Raw genomic sequence first — 22,072 nt, 5'->3', positions numbered from 1 at the left:
TCCCGAGAGCGGTGTGTCTCTTTTTTTTCTTTGCGCTGATAGCTTTGGAGAAATGTTCTTACGGTGGTGAGAGTGGAGCACGACTACTTCCGTGACGCAATTGGCTAGCGCGTTCGGCTGTTAATCAAAAGGTTGGAGGTTCGAGCCCTCGCGAGAGCGGTGTGTCTCTTTTTTTTCTTTGCGCTGATAGCTTTGGAGAAATGTTCTGATGGTGGTGAGAGTGGAGCACGACTAGTTCTGTGACGCAATTGGCTAGCGCGTTCGGCTGTTAATCAAAAGGTTGGAGGTTCGAGCCCTCCCGAGAGCGGTGTGTCTCTTTTTTTTTCTTTGCGCTGATAGCTTTGGAGAAATGTTCTGATGGTGGTGAGAGTGGAGCACGACTACTTCTGTGACGCAATCGGCTAGCGCGTTCGGCTGTTAATCGAAAGGTTGGAGGTTCGAGCCCTCCCGAGAACGGTGTGTCTCTTTTTTTTCTTTGCGCAGATAGCTTTGGAGAAATGTTCTGATGGTAGTGAGAGTGGAGCACGACTACTTCTGTGACGCAATTGGCTAGCGCGTTCGGCTGTTAATCAAAAGGTTGGAGGTTGGAGCCCTCCCGAGAGCGGTGTGTCTCTTTTTTTTCTTTGCGCTGATAGCTTTGGAGAAATGTTCTGACGGTGGTGAGAGTGGAGCACGACTACTTCCGTGACGCAATTGGCTAGCGCGTTCGGCTGTTAATCAAAAGATTGGAGGTTCGAGCCCTCGCGAGAGCGGTGTGTCTCTTTTTTTTCTTTGCGCTAATAGCTTTGGAGAAATGTTCTGATGGTGGTGAGAGTGGAGCACGACTAGTTCTGTGACGCATTTGGCTAGCGCGTTCGGCAGTTAGTCAAAAGGTTGGAGGTTCGAGCCTTCGCGAGAGTGGTGTGTCTCTTTTTCTTTCTTTGCGCTGATAGCTTTGGAGAAATGTTCTGACGGTGGTGAGAGTGGAGCACGACTACTTCCGTGACGCAATTGGCTAGCGCGTTCGGCTGTTAATCAAAAGGTTGGAGGTTCAAGCCCTCGCAAAAGCGGTGTGTCTCTTTTTTTTTCTTTGCGCTGATAGCTTTGGAGAAATGTTCTGATGGTGGTGAGAGTGGAGCACGACTACTTCCGTGACGCAATTGGCTAGCGCGTTCGGCTGTTAATCAAAAGGTTGGATGTTCGAGCCCTCCCGAGAGCGGTGTGTCTCTTTTTTTTCTTTGCGCTGATAGCTTTGGAGAAATGTTCTGTTGGTGGTGAGAGTGGAGCAGGACTACTTCTGTGACGCAATCGGCTAGCGCGTTCGGCTGTTAATCGAAATGTTGGAGGTTCGAGCCCTCCCGAGAGCGGTGTGTCTCTTTTTTTTCTTTGCGCAGATAGCTTTGGAGAAATGTTCTGATGGTAGTGAGAGTGGAGCACGACTACTTCTGTGACGCAATTGGCTAGCGCGTTCGGCTGTTAATCAAAAGGTTGGAGGTTCGAGCCCTCCCGAGAGCGGTGTGTCTCTTTTTTTTCTTTGCGCTGATAGCTTTGGAGAAATGTTCTGACGGTGGTGAGAGTGGAGCACGACTACTTCCGTGACGCAATTGGCTAGCGCGTTCGGCTGTTAATCAAAAGGTTGGAGGTTCGAGCCCTCCCGAGAGCGTTGTGTCTCTTTTTTTCTTTGCGCTGATAGCTTTGGAGAAATGTTCTGACAGTGATGAGAGTGGAGCACGACTACTTCCGTGACGCAATTGGCTAGCGCGTTCGGCTGTTAATCAAAAGGTTGGAGGTTCGAGCCCTCCCGAGAGTGGTGTGTCTCTTTTTTTTCTTTGCGCTGATAGCTTTGGAGAAATGTCCTAACGGTGGTGAGAGTGGAGCACGACTGTCTCCGTGGCGCAATCTGCTAGTGCGTCGGCTGTTAAGCAAAAGGTTGGAGGTTCGAGCCCTCCCAGGAGCAGTGTGTCGCTTTTTTTCTTTGCGCTGATAGTCTTGGAGAAACGTTCTGACGGTGGTGAGAGTGGAGCACGACTGTCTCTGTTGCGAAATTCGCTAGCGCGTTGCGCTGTTAACGAAACGGTTGGAGGTTCGAACCCTCCCATGAGCGGTGTGTCACTTTTTTTCTTTGCGCTGATACCTTTGGAAAAATGTTCTGATAGTGGTGAGAGTGGAGCACGACTACCTCCGTGACGCGATCTGCTAGTGCGTCGGCTGTTAAGCAAAAGGTTGGAGGTACGAGCCCTCCCAAGTGCAGTGTGTCGCTTTTTTTCTTTGCGCTGATAGCCTTGCAAAAACGATCTGACGGTGGTGAGAGTTTAGCACGACTACCTCCGTGACGCAATCTGCTAGTGCGTCGGCTGTTAAGCAAAAGGTTGGAGGTTCGAGCCCTCCCAAGAACAGTGTGTCGCTTTTTTTCTTTGCGCTGATAGCCTTGGAGAAACGTTCTGATGGTGGTGAGAGTGGAGCACGACTGTCTCTGTTGCGCAATTGGCTAGCGCGTTGGGCTGTTAACGAAAAGGTTGGAGGTTCGAACCCTCCCATGAGCGTTGTGTCTCTTTTTTTCTTTGCGCTGATACCTTTAGAAAAATGTTCTGATGGTGGTGAGAGTGGAGCACGACTACCTCCGTGACGCAATTGGCTAGCGCGTTCGGCTGTTAACCAAAAGGTTGGAGGTTCGAGCCCTCCCATGAGAAGTGTGTCTCTTTTTTTTTTGCGCTGATACCTTTAGAAAAATGTTCTAATGGTGGTGAGAGTGGAACACGACTACTTCCGTGACGCAATTGGCTAGCGCGTTCGGCTGTTAATCAAAAGATTTGAGGTTCGAGCCCTCCCGAGAGCGGTGTGTCTCTTTTTTTTCTTTGCGCTGATAGCTTTGGAGAAATGTTCTGTAGGTGGTGAGAGTGGAGCACGACTACTTCCGTGACGCAATTGGCTAGCGCGTTCGGCTGTTAATCAAAAGGTTGGAGGTTCGAGCCCTCGCGAGAGCGGTGTGTCTCTTTTTTCTTTGCGCTGATAGCTTTGGAGAAATGTTCTGATGGTGGTGAGAGTGGAGCACGACTACTTCTGTGACGCAATTGGCTAGCGCGTTCGGCTGTTAATCAAAAGGTTGGAGGTTCGAGCCCTCCCGAGAGCGGTGTGTCTCCTTTTTTTCTTTGCGCTGATAGCTTTGTAGAAATTTTCTGATGGTGGTGAGAGTGGAGCACGACTACTTCTGTGACGCAATTGGCTAGCGCGTTCGGCTGTTAATCAAAAGGTTGGAGGTTCGAGCCCTCCCGAGAGCGGTGTGTCTCTTTTTTTTCTTTGCGCTGATAGCTTTGGAGAAATGTTCTTACGGTGGTGAGAGTGGAGCACGACTACTTCCGTGACGCAATTGGCTAGCGCGTTCGGCTGTTAATCAAAAGGTTGGAGGTTCGAGCCCTCGCGAGAGCGGTGTGTCTCTTTTTTTTCTTTGCGCTGATAGCTTTGGAGAAATGTTCTGATGGTGGTGAGAGTGGAGCACGACTAGTTCTGTGACGCAATTGGCTAGCGCGTTCGGCTGTTAATCAAAAGGTTGGAGGTTCGAGCCCTCCCGAGAGCGGTGTGTCTCTTTTTTTTCTTTGCGCTGATAGCTTTGGAGAAATGTTCTGATGGTGGTGAGAGTGGAGCACGACTACTTCTGTGACGCAATCGGCTAGCGCGTTCGGCTGTTAATCGAAAGGTTGGAGGTTCGAGCCCTCCCGAGAACGGTGTGTCTCTTTTTTTTCTTTGCACAGATAGCTTTGGAGAAATGTTCTGATGGTAGTGAGAGTGGAGCACGACTACTTCTGTGACGCAATTGGCTAGCGCGTTCGGCTGTTAATCAAAAGGTTGGAGGTTGGAGCCCTCCCGAGAGCGGTGTGTCTCTTTTTTTTCTTTGCGCTGATAGCTTTGGGGAAATGTTGTGACGGTGGTGAGAGTGGAGCACGACTACTTCCGTGACGCAATTGGCTAGCGCGTTCGGCTGTTAATCAAAAGATTGGAGGTTCGAGCCCTCGCGAGAGCGGTGTGTCTCTTTTTTTTCTTTGCGCTAATAGCTTTGGAGAAATGTTCTGATGGTGGTGAGAGTGGAGCACGACTAGTTCTGTGACGCAATTGGCTAGCGCGTTCGGCAGTTAGTCAAAAGGTTGGAGGTTCGAGCCCTCGCGAGAGTGGTGTGTCTCTTTTTCTTTCTTTGTGCTGATAGCTTTGGAGAAATGTTCTGACGGTGGTGAGAGTGGAGCACGACTACTTCCGTGACGCAATTGGCTAGCGCGTTCGGCTGTTAATCAAAAGGTTGGAGGTTCAAGCCCTCGCAAAAGCGGTGTGTCTCTTTTTTTTTCTTTGCGCTGATAGCTTTGGAGAAATGTTCTGATGGTGGTGAGAGTGGAGCACGACTACTTCCGTGACGCAATTGGCTAGCGCGTTCGGCTGTTAATCAAAAGGTTGGATGTTCGAGCCCTCCCGAGAGCGGTGTGTCTCTTTTTTTTCTTTGCGCTGATAGCTTTGGAGAAATGTTCTGTTGGTGGTGAGAGTGGAGCAGGACTACTTCTGTGACGCAATCGGCTAGCGCGTTCGGCTGTTAATCGAAAGGTTGGAGGTTCGAGCCCTCCCGAGAGCGGTGTGTCTCTTTTTTTTCTTTGCGCAGATAGCTTTGGAGAAATGTTCTGATGGTAGTGAGAGTGGAGCACGACTACTTCTGTGACGCAATTGGCTAGCGCGTTCGGCTGTTAATCAAAAGGTTGGAGGTTCGAGCCCTCCCGAGAGCGGTGTGTCTCTTTTTTTCTTTGCGCTGATAGCTTTGGAGAAATGTTCTGACGGTGGTGAGAGTGGAGCACGACTACTTCCGTGACGCAATTGGCTAGCGCGTTCGGCTGTTAATCAAAAGGTTGGAGGTTCGAGCCCTCCCGAGAGCGTTGTGTCTCTTTTTTTTCTTTGCGCTGATAGCTTTGGAGAAATGTTCTGACAGTGATGAGAGTGGAGCACGACTACTTCCGTGACGCAATTGGCTAGCGCGTTCGGCTGTTAATCAAAAGGTTGGAGGTTCGAGCCCTCCCGAGAGCGGTGTGTCTCTTTTTTTTCTTTGCGCTGATAGCTTTGGAGAAATGTCCTAACGGTGGTGAGAGTGGAGCACGACTGTCTCCGTGGCGCAATCTGCTAGTGCGTCGGCTGTTAAGCAAAAGGTTGGAGGTTCGAGCCCTCCCAGGAGCAGTGTGTCGCTTTTTTTCTTTGCGCTGATAGCCTTGGACAAACGTTCTGACGGTGGTGAGAGTGGAGCACGACTGTCTCTGTTGCGAAATTCGCTAGCGCGTTGCGCTGTTAACGAAACGGTTGGAGGTTCGAACCCTCCCATGAGCGGTGTGTCTCTTTTTTTCTTTGCGCTGATACCTTTGGAAAAATGTTCTGATAGTGGTGAGAGTGGAGCACGACTACCTCCGTGACGCAATCTGCTAGTGCGTCGGCTGTTAAGCAAAAGGTTGGAGGTACGAGCCCTCCCAAGTGCAGTGTGTCGCTTTTTTTCTTTGCGCTGATAGCCTTGGAAAAACGATCTGACGGTGGTGAGAGTTTAGCACGACTACCTCCGTGACGCAATCTGCTAGTGCGTCGGCTGTTAAGCAAAAGGTTGGAGGTTCGAGCCCTCCCAAGAACAGTGTGTCGCTTTTTTTCTTTGCGCTGATAGCCTTGGAGAAACGTTCTGATGGTGGTGAGAGTGGAGCACGACTGTCTCTGTTGCGCAATTGGCTAGCGCGTTGGGCTGTTAACGAAAAGGTTGGAGGTTCGAACCCTCCCATGAGCGTTGTGTCTCTTTTTTTCTTTGCGCTGATACCTTTAGAAAAATGTTCTGATGGTGGTGAGAGTGGAGCACGACTACCTCCGTGACGCAATTGGCTAGCGCGTTCGGCTGTTAACCAAAAGGTTGGAGGTTCGAGCCCTCCCATGAGCGGTGTGTCTCTTTTTTTCTTTGCGCTGATACCTTTAGAAAAATGTTCTAATGGTGGTGAGAGTGGAGCACGACTACCTCCGTGACGCAATTGGCTAGCGCGTTCGGCTGTTAACCAAAAGGTTGGAGGTTCGAGCCCTCGCGAGAGCGGTGTGTCTTTTTTTTCTTTGCGCTGATCGCTTTGGAGAAATGTTCTGATGGTGGTGAGAGTGGAGCACGACTACTTCCGTGACGCAATTGGCTAGCGCGTTCGGCTGTTAATCAAAAGGTTGGAGGTTCGAGCCCTCGCGAGAGCGGTGTGTCTCTTTTTTCTTTGCGCTGATAGCTTTGGAGAAATGTTCTGATGGTGGTGAGAGTGGAGCACGACTACTTCTGTGACGCAATTGGCTAGCGCGTTCGGCTGTTAATCAAAAGGTTGGAGGTTCGAGCCCTCCCGAGAGCGGTGTGTCTCTTTTTTTTCTTTGCGCTGATAGCTTTGTAGAAATTTTCTGATGGTGGTGAGAGTGGAGCACGACTACTTCTGTGACGCAATTGGCTAGCGCGTTCGGCTGTTAATCAAAAGGTTGGAGGTTCGAGCCCTCCCGAGAGCGGTGTGTCTCTTTTTTTTCTTTGCGCTGATAGCTTTGGAGAAATGTTCTTACGGTGGTGAGAGTGGAGCACGACTACTTCCGTGACGCAATTGGCTAGCGCGTTCGGCTGTTAATCAAAAGGTTGGAGGTTCGAGCCCTCGCGAGAGCGGTGTGTCTCTTTTTTTTCTTTGCGCTGATAGCTTTGGAGAAATGTTCTGATGGTGGTGAGAGTGGAGCACGACTAGTTCTGTGACGCAATTGGCTAGCGCGTTCGGCTGTTAATCAAAAGGTTGGAGGTTCGAGCCCTCCCGAGAGCGGTGTGTCTCTTTTTTTTCTTTGCGCTGATAGCTTTGGAGAAATGTTCTGATGGTGGTGAGAGTGGAGCACGACTACTTCTGTGACGCAATCTGCTAGCGCGTTCGGCTGTTAATCGAAAGGTTGGAGGTTCGAGCCCTCCCGAGAACGGTGTGTCTCTTTTTTTTCTTTGCGCAGATAGCTTTGGAGAAATGTTCTGATGGTAGTGAGAGTGGAGCACGACTACTTCTGTGACGCAATTGGCTAGCGCGTTCGGCTGTTAATCAAAAGGTTGGAGGTTGGAGCCCTCCCGAGAGCGGTGTGTCTCTTTTTTTTCTTTGCGCTGATAGCTTTGGAGAAATGTTCTGACGGTGGTGAGAGTGGAGCACGACTACTTCCGTGACGCAATTGGCTAGCGCGTTCGGCTGTTAATCAAAAGATTGGAGGTTCGAGCCCTCGCGAGAGCGGTGTGTCTCTTTTTTTTCTTTGCGCTAATAGCTTTGGAGAAATGTTCTGATGGTGGTGAGAGTGGAGCACGACTAGTTCTGTGACGCATTTGGCTAGCGCGTTCGGCAGTTAGTCAAAAGGTTGGAGGTTCGAGCCCTCGCGAGAGTGGTGTGTCTCTTTTTCTTTCTTTGCGCTGATAGCTTTGGAGAAATGTTCTGACGGTGGTGAGAGTGGAGCACGACTACTTCCGTGACGCAATTGGCTAGCGCGTTCGGCTGTTAATCAAAAGGTTGGAGGTTCAAGCCCTCGCAAAAGCGGTGTGTCTCTTTTTTTTTCTTTGCGCTGATAGCTTTGGAGAAATGTTCTGATGGTGGTGAGAGTGGAGCACGACTACTTCCGTGACGCAATTGGCTAGCGCGTTCGGCTGTTAATCAAAAGGTTGGATGTTCGAGCCCTCCCGAGAGCGGTGTGTCTCTTTTTTTTCTTTGCGCTGATAGCTTTGGAGAAATGTTCTGTTGGTGGTGAGAGTGGAGCAGGACTACTTCTGTGACGCAATCGGCTAGCGCGTTCGGCTGTTAATCGAAAGGTTGGAGGTTCGAGCCCTCCCGAGAGCGGTGTGTCTCTTTTTTTTCTTTGCGCAGATAGCTTTGGAGAAATGTTCTGATGGTAGTGAGAGTGGAGCACGACTACTTCTGTGACGCAATTGGCTAGCGCGTTCGGCTGTTAATCAAAAGGTTGGAGGTTCGAGCCCTCCCGAGAGCGGTGTGTCTCTTTTTTTTCTTTGCGCTGATAGCTTTGGAGAAATGTTCTGACGGTGGTGAGAGTGGAGCACGACTACTTCCGTGACGCAATTGGCTAGCGCGTTCGGCTGTTAATCAAAAGGTTGGAGGTTCGAGCCCTCCCGAGAGCGTTGTGTCTCTTTTTTTTCTTTGCGCTGATAGCTTTGGAGAAATGTTCTGACAGTGATGAGAGTGGAGCACGACTACTTCCGTGACGCAATTGGCTAGCGCGTTCGGCTGTTAATCAAAAGGTTGGAGGTTCGAGCCCTCCCGAGAGTGGTGTGTCTCTTTTTATTCTTTGCGCTGATAGCTTTGGAGAAATGTCCTAACGGTGGTGAGAGTGGAGCACGACTGTCTCCGTGGCGCAATCTGCTAGTGCGTCGGCTGTTAAGCAAAAGGTTGGAGGTTCGAGCCCTCCCAGGAGCAGTGTGTCGCTTTTTTTCTTTGCGCTGATAGCCTTGGAGAAACGTTCTGACGGTGGTGAGAGTGGAGCACGACTGTCTCTGTTGCGAAATTCGCTAGCGCGTTGCGCTGTTAACGAAACGGTTGGAGGTTCGAACCCTCCCATGAGCGGTGTGTCACTTTTTTTCTTTGCGCTGATACCTTTGGAAAAATGTTCTGATAGTGGTGAGAGTGGAGCACGACTACCTCCGTGACGCAATCTGCTAGTGCGTCGGCTGTTAAGCAAAAGGTTGGAGGTACGAGCCCTCCCAAGTGCAGTGTGTCGCTTTTTTTCTTTGCGCTGATAGCCTTGGAAAAACGATCTGACGGTGGTGAGAGTTTAGCACGACTACCTCCGTGACGCAATCTGCTAGTGCGTCGGCTGTTAAGCAAAAGGTTGGAGGTTCGAGCCCTCCCAAGAACAGTGTGTCGCTTTTTTTCTTTGCGCTGATAGCCTTGGAGAAACGTTCTGATGGTGGTGAGAGTGGAGCACGACTGTCTCTGTTGCGCAATTGGCTAGCGCGTTGGGCTGTTAACGAAAAGGTTGGAGGTTCGAACCCTGCCATGAGCGTTGTGTCTCTTTTTTTCTTTGCGCTGATACCTTTAGAAAAATGTTCTGATGGTGGTGAGAGTGGAGCACGACTACCTCCGTGACGCAATTGGCTAGCGCGTTCGGCTGTTAACCAAAAGGTTGGAGGTCCGAGCCCTCCCATGAGCGGTGTGTCTCTTTTTTTCTTTGCGCTGATACCTTTAGAAAAATGTTCTAATGGTGGTGAGAGTGGAACACGACTACTTCCGTGACGCAATTGGCTAGCGCGTTCGGCTGTTAATCAAAAGATTTGAGGTTCGAGCCCTCCCGAGAGCGGTGTGTCTCTTTTTTTTCTTTGCGCTGATAGCTTTGGAGAAATGTTCTGTAGGTGGTGAGAGCGGAGCACGACTACTTCTGTGACGCAATTGGCTAGCGCGTTCGGCTGTTAATCAAAAGGTTGGAGGTTCGAGCCCTCCCGAGAGCGGTGTGTCTCTTTTTTTTCTTGGCGCTGATAGCTTTGGAGAAATGTTCTGACGGTGGTGAGAGTGGAGCACGACTACTTCCGTGACGCAATTGGCTAGCGCGTTCGGCTGTTAATCAAAAGATTGGAGGTTCGAGCCCTCGCGAGAGCGGTGTGTCTCTTTTTTTTCTTTGCGCTGATAGCTTTGGAGAAATGTTCTGATGGTGGTGAGAGTGGAGCACGACTACTTCTGTGAGGCAATTGGCTAGCGCGTTCGGCTGTTAATCAAAAGGTTGGAGGTTCGAGCCCTCCCGAGAGCGGTGTGTCTCTTTTTTTTCTTTGCGCTGATAGCTTTGGAGAAATGTTCTGATGGTGGTGAGAGTGGAGCACGACTACTTCTGTGACGCAATTAGCTAGCGCGTTCGGCTGTTAATCAAAAGGTTGGAGGTTCGAGCCCTCGCGAGAGTGGTGTGTCTCTTTATTCTTTGCGCTGATAGCTTTGGAGAAATGTTCTGATGGTGGTGAGAGTGGAGCACGACTACTTCCGTGACGCAATTGGCTAGCGCGTTCGGCTGTTAATCAAAAGGTTGGAGGTTCGAGCCCTCGCGAGAGCGGTGTGTCTCTTTTTTCTTTGCGCTGATAGCTTTGGAGAAATGTTCTGATGGTGGTGAGAGTGGAGCACGACTACTTCTGTGACGCAATTGGCTAGCGCGTTCGGCTGTTAATCAAAAGGTTGGAGGTTCGAGCCCTCCCGAGAGCGGTGTGTCTCTTTTTTTTCTTTGCGCTGATAGCTTTGGAGAAATTTTCTGATGGTGGTGAGAGTGGAGCACGACTACTTCTGTGACGCAATTGGCTAGCGCGTTCGGCTGTTAATCAAAAGTTTGGAGGTTCGAGCCCTCCCGAGAGCGGTGTGTCTCTTTTTTTTCTTTGCAATGATAGCTTTGGAGAAATGTTCTTACGGTGGTGAGAGTGGAGCACGACTACTTCCGTGACGCAATTGGCTAGCGCGTTCGGCTGTTAATCAAAAGGTTGGAGGTTCGAGCCCTCGCGAGAGCGGTGTGTCTCTTTTTTTTCTTTGCGCTGATAGCTTTGGAGAAATGTTCTGATGGTGGTGAGAGTGGAGCACGACTATTTCAGTGACGCAATTGGCTAGCGCGTTCGGCTGTTAATCAAAAGGTTGGAGGTTCGAGCCCTCCCGAGAGCGGTGTGTCTCTTTTTTTTCTTTGCGCTGATACCTTTGGAAAAATGTTCTGATGGTGGTGAGAGTGGAGCACGACTACCTCCGTGACGCAATGTGCTAGTGCGTCGGCTGTTAAGCAAAAGGTTAGAGGTACGAGCCCTCCAAAGTGCAGTGTGTCGCTTTTTTTCTTTGCGCTGATAGCCTTGGAGAAACGATCTGACGGTGGTGAGAGTGGAGCACGACTACCTCCGTGACGCAATCTGCTAGTGCGTCGGCTGTTAAGCAAAAGGTTGGAGGTTCGAGCCCTCCCAAGAACAGTGTGTCGCTTTTTTTGCGCTGATGGCCTTGGAGAAACGTTCTGATGGTGGTGAGAGTGGAGCACGACTGTCTCTGTTGCGCAATTGGCTAGTGCGTTGGGCTGTTAACGAAAAGGTTGGAGGTTCGAACCCTCCCATGAGCGTTGTGTCTCTTTTTTTCTTTGCGCTGATACCTTTAGAAAAATGTTCTGATGGTGGTGAGAGAGGAGCACGACTACCTCCGTGACGCAATTGGCTAGCGCGTTCGGTTGTTAACCAAAAGGTTGGAGGTTCGAGCCCTCCCATGAGTGGTGTGTCTCTTTTTTTCTTTGCGCTGATACCTTTAGAAAAATGTTCTAATGGTGGTGAGAGTGGAGCACGACTACCTCCGTGACGCAATTGGCTAGCGCGTTCGGCTGTTAACCAAAAGGTTGGAGGTTCGAGCCCTCGCGAGAGCGGTGTGTCTCTTTTTTTTCTTTGCGCTGATCGCTTTGGAGAAATGTTCTGATGGTGGTGAGAGTGGAGCACAACTACTTCCGTGATGCAATTGGCTAGCGCGTTCGGCTGTTAATCAAAAGGTTGGAGGTTCGAGCCCTCCCGAGAGCGGTGTGTCTATTTTTTTTTCTTTGCGCTGATAGCTTTGGAGAAATGTTCTGACGGTGGTGAGAGTGGAACACGACTACTTCCGTGACGCAATTGGCTAGCGCGTTCGGCTGTTAATCAAAGGATTGGAGGTTCGAGCCCTCCCGAGAGCGGTGTGTCTCTTTTTTTTCTTTGCGCTGATAGCTTTGGAGAAATGTTCTGATGGTGGTGAGAGTGGAGCACGACTACTTCTGTGACGCAATTGGCTAGCGCGTTCGGCTGTTAATCAAAAGGTTGGAGGTTCGAGCCCTCCTGAGAGCGGTGTGTCTCTTTTTTTTCTTTGCGCTGATAGCTTTGCAAAAATGTTCTGACGGTGGTGAGAGTGGGGCACGACTACTTCCGTGACGCAATTGGCTAGCGCGTTCGGCTGTAATTCAAAAGATTGGAGGTTCGAGCCCTCGCGAGAGCGGTGTGTCTCTTTTTTTTCTTTGCGCTGATAGCTTTGGAGAAATGTTCTGATGGTGGTGAGAGTGGAGCACGACTACTTCTGTGACGCAATTGGCTAGCGCGTTCGGCTGTTAATCAAAAGGTTGGAGGTTCGAGCCCTCGCGAGAGCGGTGTGTCTCTTTTTTCTTTGCGCTGATAGCTTTGGAGAAATGTTCTGATGGTGGTGAGAGTGGAGCACGACTACTTCCGTGACGCAATTGGCTAGCGCGTTCGGCTGTTAATCAAAAGGTTGGAGGTTCGAGCCCTCGCGAGAGCGGTGTGTCTCTTTTTTCTTTGCGCTGATAGCTTTGGAGAAATGTTCTGATGGTGGTGAGAGTGGAGCACGACTACTTCTGTGACGCAATTGGCTAGCGCGTTCGGCTGTTAATCAAAAGGTTGGAGGTTCGAGCCCTCCCGAGAGCGGTGTGTCTCTTTTTTTTCTTTGCGCTGATAGCTTTGGAGAAATGTTCTGATGGTGGTGAGAGTGGAGCACGACTACTTCTGTGACGCAATTGGCTAGCGCGTTCGGCTGTTAATCAAAAGGTTGGAGGTTCGAGCCCTCGCGAGAGTGGTGTGTCTCTTTTTTTTTCTTTGCGCTGATAGCTTTGGAGAAATGTTTTGACGGTGGTGAGAGTGGAGCACGTCTACTTCCGTGACGCAATTGGCTAGCGCGTTCGGCTGTTAATCAAAAGGTTGGAGGTTCGAGCCATCGCGAGAGTGGTGTGTCTCTTTTCTTTCTTTGCGCTGATAGCTTTGGAGAAATGTTCTGATGGTGGTGAGAGTGGAGCACGACTACTTCCGTGACGCAATTGGCTAGCGCGTTCGGCTGTTAATCAAAAGGTTGGAGGTTCGAGCCCTCCCGAGAGCGGTGTGTCTCTTTTTTTTCTTTGCGCTGATAGCTTTGGAGAAATGTTCTGATGGTGATGAGAGTGGAGCACGACTACTTCTGTGACGCAATTGGCTAGCGCGTTCGGCTGTTAATCGAAAGGTTGGAGGTTCGAGCCCTCCCGAGAGCGGTGTGTGTCTTTTTTTTTCTTTGCGCTGATAGCTTTGGAGAAATGTTCTGATGGTAGTGAGAGTGGAGCACGACAACTTCTGTGACGCAATTGGCTAGCGCGTTCGGCTGTTAATCAAAAGGTTGGAGGTTCGAGCCCTCCCGAGAGCGGTGTGTCTCTTTTTTTTCTTTGCGCTGATAGCTTTGGAGAAATGTTCTGACGGTGGTGAGAGTGGAGCACGACTACTTCCGTGACGCAATTGGCTAGCGCGTTCGGCTGGTAATCAAAAGGTTGGAGGTTCGAGCCCTCCCGAGAGCGGTGTGTCTCTTTTTTTTCTTTGCGCTGATAGCTTTGGAGAAATGTTCTGATGGTGGTGAGAGTGGAGCACGACTAGTTCTGTGACGCAATTGGCTAGCGCGTACGGCTGTTAATCAAAAGGTTGGAAGCTCGAGCCCTCCCGAGAGCGGTGTGTCTCTTTTTTTTTCTTTGCGCTGATAGCTTTGGAGAAATGTTCTGACGGTGGTGAGAGTGGAGCACGACTACTTCCGTGACGCAATTGGCTAGCGCGTTCGGCTGTTAATCAAAAGGTTGGAGGTTCGAGCCCTCCCGAGAGCGTTGTGTCTCTTTTTTTTCTTTGCGCTGATAGCTATGGAGAAATGTTCGGACGGTGGTGAGAGTGGAGCACGACTACCTCCGTGACGCAATTGGCTAGCGCGTTCGGCTGTTAACCAAAAGGTTGGAGGTTCGAGCCCTCCCATGAGCGGTGTGTCTCTTTTTTTCTTTGCGCTGATACCTTTAGAAAAATGTCCTAATGGTGGTGAGAGTGGAGCACGACTACCTCCGTGACGCAATTGGCTAGCGCGTTCGGCTGTTAACCAAAAGGTTGGAGGTTCGAGCCCTCGCGAGAGCGGTGTGTCTCTTTTTTTTCTTTGCGCTGATCGCTTTGGAGAAATGTTCTGATGGTCGTGAGAGTGGAGCACGACTACTTCTGTGACGCAATTGGCTAGCGCGTTCGGCTGGTAATCAAAAGGTTGGAGGTTCGAGCCCTCCTGAGAGCGGTGTGTCTCTTTTTTTTCTTTGCGCTGATAGCTTTGGAGAAATGTTCTGACGGTTGTGAGAGTGGAGCACGACTACTTCCGTGACGCAATTGGCTAGCGCGTTCGGCTGTTCATCAAAAGATTGGAGGTTCGAGCCCTCGCGAGAGCAGTGTGTCTCTTTTTTTTCTTTGCGCTGATAGCTTTGGAGAAATGTTCTGATGGTGGTGAGAGTGGAGCACGACTACTTCTGTGACGCAATTGGCTAGCGCGTTCGGCTGTTAATCAAAAGTTTGGAGGTTCGAGCCCTCCCGAGAGCGGTTTGTCTCTTTTTTTTCTTTGCGCTGATAGCTTTGGAGAAATGTTCTGATGGTGGTGAGAGTGGAGCACGACTACTTCTGTGACGCAATTGGCTAGCGCGTTCGGCTGTTAATCAAAAGGTTGGAGGTTCGAGCCCTCGCGAGAGCGGTGTGTCTCTTTTTTCTTTGCGCTGATAGCTTTGGAGAAATGTTCTGATGGTGGTGAGAGTGGAGCACGACTACTTCCGTTACGCAATTGGCTAGCGCGTTCGGCTGTTAATCAAAAGGTTGGAGGTTCGAGCCCTCGCGAGAGCGGTGTGTCTCTTTTTTCTTTGCGCTGATAGCTTTGGAGAAATGTTCTGATGGTGGTGAGAGTGGGGCACGACTACTTCTGTGACGCAATTGGCTAGCGCGTTCGGCTGTTAATCAAAAGGTTGGAGGTTCGAGCCCTCCCGAGAGCGGTGTGTCTCTTTTTTTTCTTTGCGCTGATAGCTTTGGAGTAATGTTCTGATGGTGGTGAGAGTGGAGCACGACTGCTTCTGTGACGCAATTGGCTAGCGCGTTCGGCTGGTAATCAAAAGATTGGAGGTTCGAGCCCTCGCGAGAGTGGTGTGCCTCTTTTTTTTTCTTTGCGCTGATAGCTTTAGAGAAATGTTCTGACGGTGGTGAGAGTGGAGCACGACTACTTCCGTGACGCAATTGGCTAGCGCGTTCGGCTGTTAATCAAAAGGTTGGAGGTTCGAGCCATCGCGAGAGTGGTGTGTCTCTTTTTTTTCTTTGCGCTGATAGCTTTGGAGAAATGTTCTGATGGTGGTGAGAGTGGAGCACGACTACTTCCGTGACGCAATTGGCTAGCGCGTTCGGCTGTTAATCAAAAGGTTGGAGGTTTGAGCCCTCCCGAGAGCGGTGTGTCTCTTTTTTTTCTTTGCGCTGATAGCTTTGGAGAAATGTTCTGATGGTGATGAGAGTGGAGCACGACTACTTCTGTGACGCAATTGGCTAGCGCGTTCGGCTGTTAATCGAAAGGTTGGAGGTTCGAGCCCTCCCGAGAGCGGTGTGTGTCTTTTTTTTTCTTTGCGCTGATAGCTTTGGAGAAATGTTCTGATGGTAGTGAGAGTGGAGCACGACTACTTCTGTGACGCAATTGGCTAGCGCGTTCGGCTGTTAATCAAAAGGTTGGAGGTTCGAGCCCTCCCGAGAGCGGTGTGTCTCTTTTTTTTCTTTGCGCTGATAGCTTTGGAGAAATGTTCTGACGGTGGTGAGAGTGGAGCACGACTACTTCCGTGACGCAATTGGCTAGCGCGTTCGGCTGGTAATCAAAAGGTTGGAGGTTCGAGCCCTCCCGAGAGCGGTGTGTCTCTTTTTTTTTCTTTGCGCTGATAGCTTTGGAGAAATGTTCTGATGGTGGTGAGAGTGGAGCACGACTAGTTCTGTGACGCAATTGGCTAGCGCGTACGGCTGTTAATCAAAAGGTTGGAAGCTCGAGCCCTCCCGAGAGCGGTGTGTCTCTTTTTTTTTCTTTGCGCTGATAGCTTTGGAGAAATGTTCTGACGGTGGTGAGAGTGGAGCACGACTACTTCCGTGACGCAATTGGCTAGCGCGTTCGGCTGTTAATCAAAAGGTTGGAGGTTCGAGCCCTCCCGAGAGCGTTGTGTCTCTTTTTTTTTCTTTGCGCTGATAGCTATGGAGAAATGTTCTGACGGTGGTGAGAGTGGAGCACGACTACCTCCGTGACGCAATTGGCTAGCGCGTTCGGCTGTTAACCAAAAGGTTGGAGGTTCGAGCCCTCCCATGAGCGGTGTGTCTCTTTTTTTCTTTGCGCTGATACCTTTAGAAAAATGTCCTAATGGTGGTGAGAGTGGAGCACGACTACCTCCGTGACGCAATTGGCTAGCGCGTTCGGCTGTTAACCAAAAGGTTGGAGGTTCGAGCCCTCGCGAGAGCGGTGTGTCTCTTTTTTTTCTTTGCGCTGATCGCTTTGGAGAAATGTTCTGATGGTCGTGAGAGTGGAGCACGACTACTTCTGTGACGCAATTGGCTAGCGCGTTCGGCTGGTAATCAAAAGGTTGGAGGTTCGAGCCCTCCTGAGAGCGGTGTGTCTCTTTTTTTTCTTTGCGCTGATAGCTTTGGAGAAATGTTCTGACGGTTGTGAGAGTGGAGCACGACTACTTCCGTGACGCAATTGGCTAGCGCGTTCGGCTGTTCATCAAAAGATTGGAGGTTCGAGCCCTCGCGAGAGCAGTGTGTCTCTTTTTTTTCTTTGCGCTGATAGCTTTGGAGAAATGTTCTGATGGTGGTGAGAGTGGAGCACGACTACTTCTGTGACGCAATTGGCTAGCGCGTTCGGCTGTTAATCAAAAGGTTGGAGGTTCGAGCCCTCCCGAGAGCGGTTTGTCTCTTTTTTTTCTTTGCGCTGATAGCTTTGGAGAAATGTTCTGATGGTGGTGAGAGTGGAGCACGACTACTTCTGTGACGCAATTGGCTAGCGCGTTCGGCTGTTAATCAAAAGGTTGGAGGTTCGAGCCCTCGCGAGAGCGGTGTGTCTCTTTTTTCTTTGCGCTGATAGCTTTGGAGAAATGTTCTGATGGTGGTGAGAGTGGAGCACGACTACTTCCGTTACGCAATTGGCTAGCGCGTTCGGCTGTTAATCAAAAGGTTGGAGGTTCGAGCCCTCGCGAGAGCGGTGTGTCTCTTTTTTCTTTGCGCTGATAGCTTTGGAGAAATGTTCTGATGGTGGTGAGAGTGGAGCACGACTACTTCTGTGACGCAATTGGCTAGCGCGTTCGGCTGTTAATCAAAAGGTTGGAGGTTCGAGCCCTCCCGAGAGCGGTGTGTCTCTTTTTTTTCTTTGCGCTGATAGCTTTGGAGTAATGTTCTGATGGTGGTGAGAGTGGAGCACGACTGCTTCTGTGACGCAATTGGCTAGCGCGTTCGGCTGGTAATCAAAAGATTGGAGGTTCGAGCCCTCGCGAGAGTGGTGTGTCTCTTTTTTTTCTTTGCGCTGATAGCTTTAGAGAAATGTTCTGACGGTGGTGAGAGTGGAGCACGACTACTTCCGTGACGCAATTGGCTAGCGCGTTCGGCTGTTAATCAAAAGGTTGGAGGTTCGAGCCATCGCGAGAGTGGTGTGTCTCTTTTTTTTCTTTGCGCTGATAGCTTTGGAGAAATGTTCTGATGGTGGTGAGAGTGGAGCACGACTACTTCCGTGACGCAATTGGCTAGCGCGTTCGGCTGTTAATCAAAAGGTTGGAGGTTTGAGCCCTCCCGAGAGCGGTGTGTCTCTTTTTTTTCTTTGCGCTGATAGCTTTAGAGAAATGTTCTGATGGTGGTGAGAGTGGAGCACGACTACTTCTGTGACGCAATTGGCTAGCGCGTTCGGCTGTTAATCGAAAGGTTGGAGGTTCGAGCCCTCCCGAGAGCTGTGTGTCTCTTTTTTTTTCTTTGCGCTGATAGCTTTGGAGAAATGTTCTGATGGTAGTGAGAGTGGAGCACGACTACTTCTGTGACGCAATTGGCTAGCGCGTTCGGCTGTTAAACAAAAGGTTGGAGGTTCGAGCCCTCCCGAGAGCGGTGTGTCTCTTTTTTTTCTTTGCGCTGATAGCTTTGGAGAAATGTTCTGACGGTAGTGAGAGTGGAGCACGACTACTCCCGTGACGCAATTGGCTAGCGCGTTCGGCTGTTAATCAAAAGGTTGGAGGTTCGAGCCCTCGCGAGAGCGGAGTGTCTCTTTTTTTTCTTTGCGCTGATAGCTTTGGAGAAATGTTCTGATGGTGGCGAGAGTGGAGCACGACTAGTTCTGTGACGCAATTGGCTAGCGCGTTCAGCTGTTAATCAAAAGGTTGGAAGTTCGAGCCCTCCCGAGAGCGGTGTGTCTCTTTTTTTTCTTTGTGCTGAAAGCTTTGGAGAAATGTTCTGACGGTGGTGAGAGTGGAGCACGACTACTTCCGTGACGCAATTGGCTAGCGCGTTCGGCTGTTAATCAAAAGGTTGGAGGTTCGAGCCCTCCCGAGAGCGTTGTGTCTCTTTTTTTTCTTTGCGCTGATAGCTTTGGAGAAATGTTCTGACGGTGGTGAGAGTGGAGCACGACTACCTCCGTGACGCAATTGGCTAGCGCGTTCGGCTGTTAACCAAAAGGTTGGAGGTTCGAGCCCTCCCATGAGCGGTGTGTCTCTTTTTTTCTTGGCGCTGATACCTTTAGAAAAATGTTCTGACGGTGGTGAGAGTGGAGCACGACTACCTCCGTGACGCAATTGGCTAGCGCGTTCGGCTGTTAACCAAAAGGTTGGAGGTTCGAGCCCTCCCATGAGCGGTGTGTCTCTTTTTTTCTTTGCGCTGATACCTTTAGAAAAATGTCCTAATGGTGGTGAGAGTGGAGCACGACTACCTCCGTGACGCAATTGGCTAGCGCGTTCGGCTGTTAACCAAAAGGTTGGAGGTTCGAGCCCTCGCGAGAGCGGTGTGTCTCTTTTTTTTCTTTGCGCTGATCGCTTTGGAGAAATGTTCTGATGGTCGTGAGAGTGGAGCACGACTACTTCTGTGACGCAATTGGCTAGCGCGTTCGGCTGGTAATCAAAAGGTTGGAGGTTCGAGCTCTCCTGAGAGCGGTGTGTCTCTTTTTTTTCTTTGCGCTGATAGCTTTGGAGAAATGTTCTGACGGTGGTGAGAGTGGAGCACGACTACTTCCGTGACGCAATTGGCTAGCGCGTTCGGCTGTTAATCAAAAGATTGGAGGTTCGAGCCCTCGCAAGAGCAGTGTGTCTCTTTTTTTTCTCTGCGCTGATAGCTTTGGAGAAATGTTCTGATGGTGGTGAGAGTGGAGCACGACTACTTCTGTGACGCAATTGGCTAGCGCGTTCGGCTGTTAATCAAAAGGTTGGAGGTTCGAGCCCTCCCGAGAGCGGTTTGTCTCTTTTTTTTCTTTGCGCTGATAGCTTTGGAGAAATGTTCTGATGGTGGTGAGAGTGGAGCACGACTACTTCTGTGACGCAATTGGCTAGCGCGTTCGGCTGTTAATCAAAAGGTTGGAGGTTCGAGCCCTCGCGAGTGCGGTGTGTCTCTTTTTTCTTTGCGCTGATAGCTTTGGAGAAATGTTCTGATGGAGGTGAGAGTGGATCGACGTATGAAACTGCGCGGTAGTAAACACGGACGACAAGAAGATACAAGGACAAGCGCAGACTATCAACTGAAGGTTTATTTTTCACAAACCACATATATATGACTGAAACAGAAACAGAAAACACGAAAATCTACAAAAAAATGATGACTTAGCACTTAACAATCGACAAAACGTGAACGTTTGACAAAAGCAGATTCAAGGACCATGTGCGCCACTTGCCAGATACCGTAGCTCTTTATCTAAAAGAGCTAACGACGGTTTGCTGACGCAGTGTTCTGGTTCCCGTGCCATTTTTTCCGCTTCGACAATCATACGGGTATGATCGTCTTTGTGCCTGAACATTACGACCGTGCTTTCGAACTGCGCAAGGCAGCCACACCTACTGACGTGCTGAGCTAAAAAACCCTCATTGCCAGTGCGCACATTGCGTGCGTGCTCGCGCAGGCGCTCATTTAGGCATCTCCCAGTCTGCCCGATGTAACACGCACCACAAGATAGCGGAATTCTATAAACTACATTCATGTCACATCTGACAAACTGGGTTTTATGCCTGACAGTGCAAGCTTGTTTGGGCCTATTGTTTACACATGTCATTTTGGCTAGCTGAGAGAGCTTGTAAGGTGCCGAAAAAACGACCTTTACGCCCATGCGCTGTCCGAGCTTTTTTATCTTGTGAGATAACTGGTGCTTGTAAGGGATTACCGCGACTTTGTCACGTTTGCTTTTGTCTCTGTCATTAGTGCTCTCTCTGCTTCTGGGCTTTTTCTTCTTTTTTATTGTTTCTGCCACAGAAATGAGAAGCGAATCCGGGTAGCCAGCTTCTTTCAGACGCTCAACTTGATTTTGGAAGCTTGTTTCCATCATATGGAAACATGATCTGTCCAGGGCATTAGTGAAGCAGGAGTTCACTATGCCTCTCTTAACCAATTTGCTATGCGCTGATTTAAAAGGCAAAAGCGGTTTCATAGCGCGAGGCTCATACATCCAGCATGCGTGATTCACGCTGAACAAAAGTCTCATGTCTAGGAAGCGAATCGAGTTGTTCACTGGGAGTTCATGGGTCAGTACGAGTGGACTCAAGCAGTCACTAAAAACTTCAATGACATCAGATGACAACCCCATTACTCTAGCGGATTCACACTTAAAAACCACCAGGTAGTCGTCGACGAACCTGAAAATCCTCACAACTTCCTGGCAACACAGCCGCTCTTTCAAGTTCCTGTCGAACTTCGCAAGCAACAAGTCACTCAGAATCGGTGCAATCGAAGATCCTATTGACACGCCATTATTTTGATAAACATCACCGTTCCATTCTACATAGGTAGAGGTCAGATAGGTAGCTAGCAGGTCAAGAAAACTGCTAACACTGACACCAGCTGCATTCTGGAACGTTACGTGGCCCATTAGATCAACACATTCTTCTATGCATGAATACAAAGCGTCACGAGGGAGAGAATAATATAAATCTTTGATATCTATGGAAAAAGCACTTAAAGTGTAGTTAGAATACTCTTTGAAGAAATCAGTGACCACCCTTGAATTCCTGACTAGAAAGGGATCATTAATCTCTAAAAGTTTGAACTTTTTCTGCAAAAACATCCCTAAGGCGTTTTGCCAAGAACCCTTCTCTGTAACGATGACACGAAATGGCACGTCGACTTTGTGTGTCTTTGCCGAAAAAAACATCTCTAGGGCCAACTTCTCACTTTTTTCTATCTTTCTTGCTATTTCAGACAGGTTAAGCTTCGTGCACAGTTTTTTCGCCTTAGATTTGACTTTAACCAGGTCAATACCACTGCACTTTTGGAAGACGGATGTGACCGCACTTACAGCTTTCTTCAGGTACAAGTCTTTGTTGAGGACCGCGAAGCCTCCCTCTTTGTCCGAAGGCACCACGCACAGTTCGTTGTCTCGTAGATGTGAAATTGTCCTGCTTAAAGGAAGACTACTTGCGCACGGCTTAACTTGCTGCAGCACATCAACTCCTTCAGACACGCACCTGTTACAGTCTTCTTGTGGAGCAAGGCTTGAAACACGTCTCACTATGGCCAGAAGATCCGGTGCGGTGTACTTCTTGTCTATGGCATACTTGGGGCCTAAGCTCAACGTCCGCCGCACGAAGAATGGAACGGTGATGTTTATCAAAATAATGGCGTGTCAATAGGATCTTCGATTGCACCGATTCTGAGTGACTTGTTGCTTGCGAAGTTCGACAGGAACTTGAAAGAGCGGCTGTGTTGCCAGGAAGTTGTGAGGATTTTCAGGTTCGTCGACGACTACCTGGTGGTTTTTAAGTGTGAATCCGCTAGAGTAATGGGGTTGTCATCTGATGTCATTGAAGTTTTTAGTGACTGCTTGAGTCCACTCGTACTGACCCATGAACTCCCAGTGAACAACTCGATTCGCTTCCTAGACATGAGACTTTTGTTCAGCGTGAATCACGCATGCTGGATGTATGAGCCTCGCGCTATGAAACCGCTTTTGCCTTTTAAATCAGCGCATAGCAAATTGGTTAAGAGAGGCATAGTGAACTCCTGCTTCACTAATGCCCTGGACAGATCATGTTTCCATATGATGGAAACAAGCTTCCAAAATCAAGTTGAGCGTCTGAAAGAAGCTGGCTACCCGGATTCGCTTCTCATTTCTGTGGCAGA

Source organism: Rhipicephalus microplus, unplaced genomic scaffold (assembly GCF_043290135.1).
Source record: "Rhipicephalus microplus isolate Deutch F79 unplaced genomic scaffold, USDA_Rmic scaffold_17, whole genome shotgun sequence".
In the NCBI taxonomy this organism is placed as follows: domain Eukaryota; kingdom Metazoa; phylum Arthropoda; class Arachnida; order Ixodida; family Ixodidae; genus Rhipicephalus; species Rhipicephalus microplus.
This window is presented reverse-complemented; position numbering follows the sequence as displayed.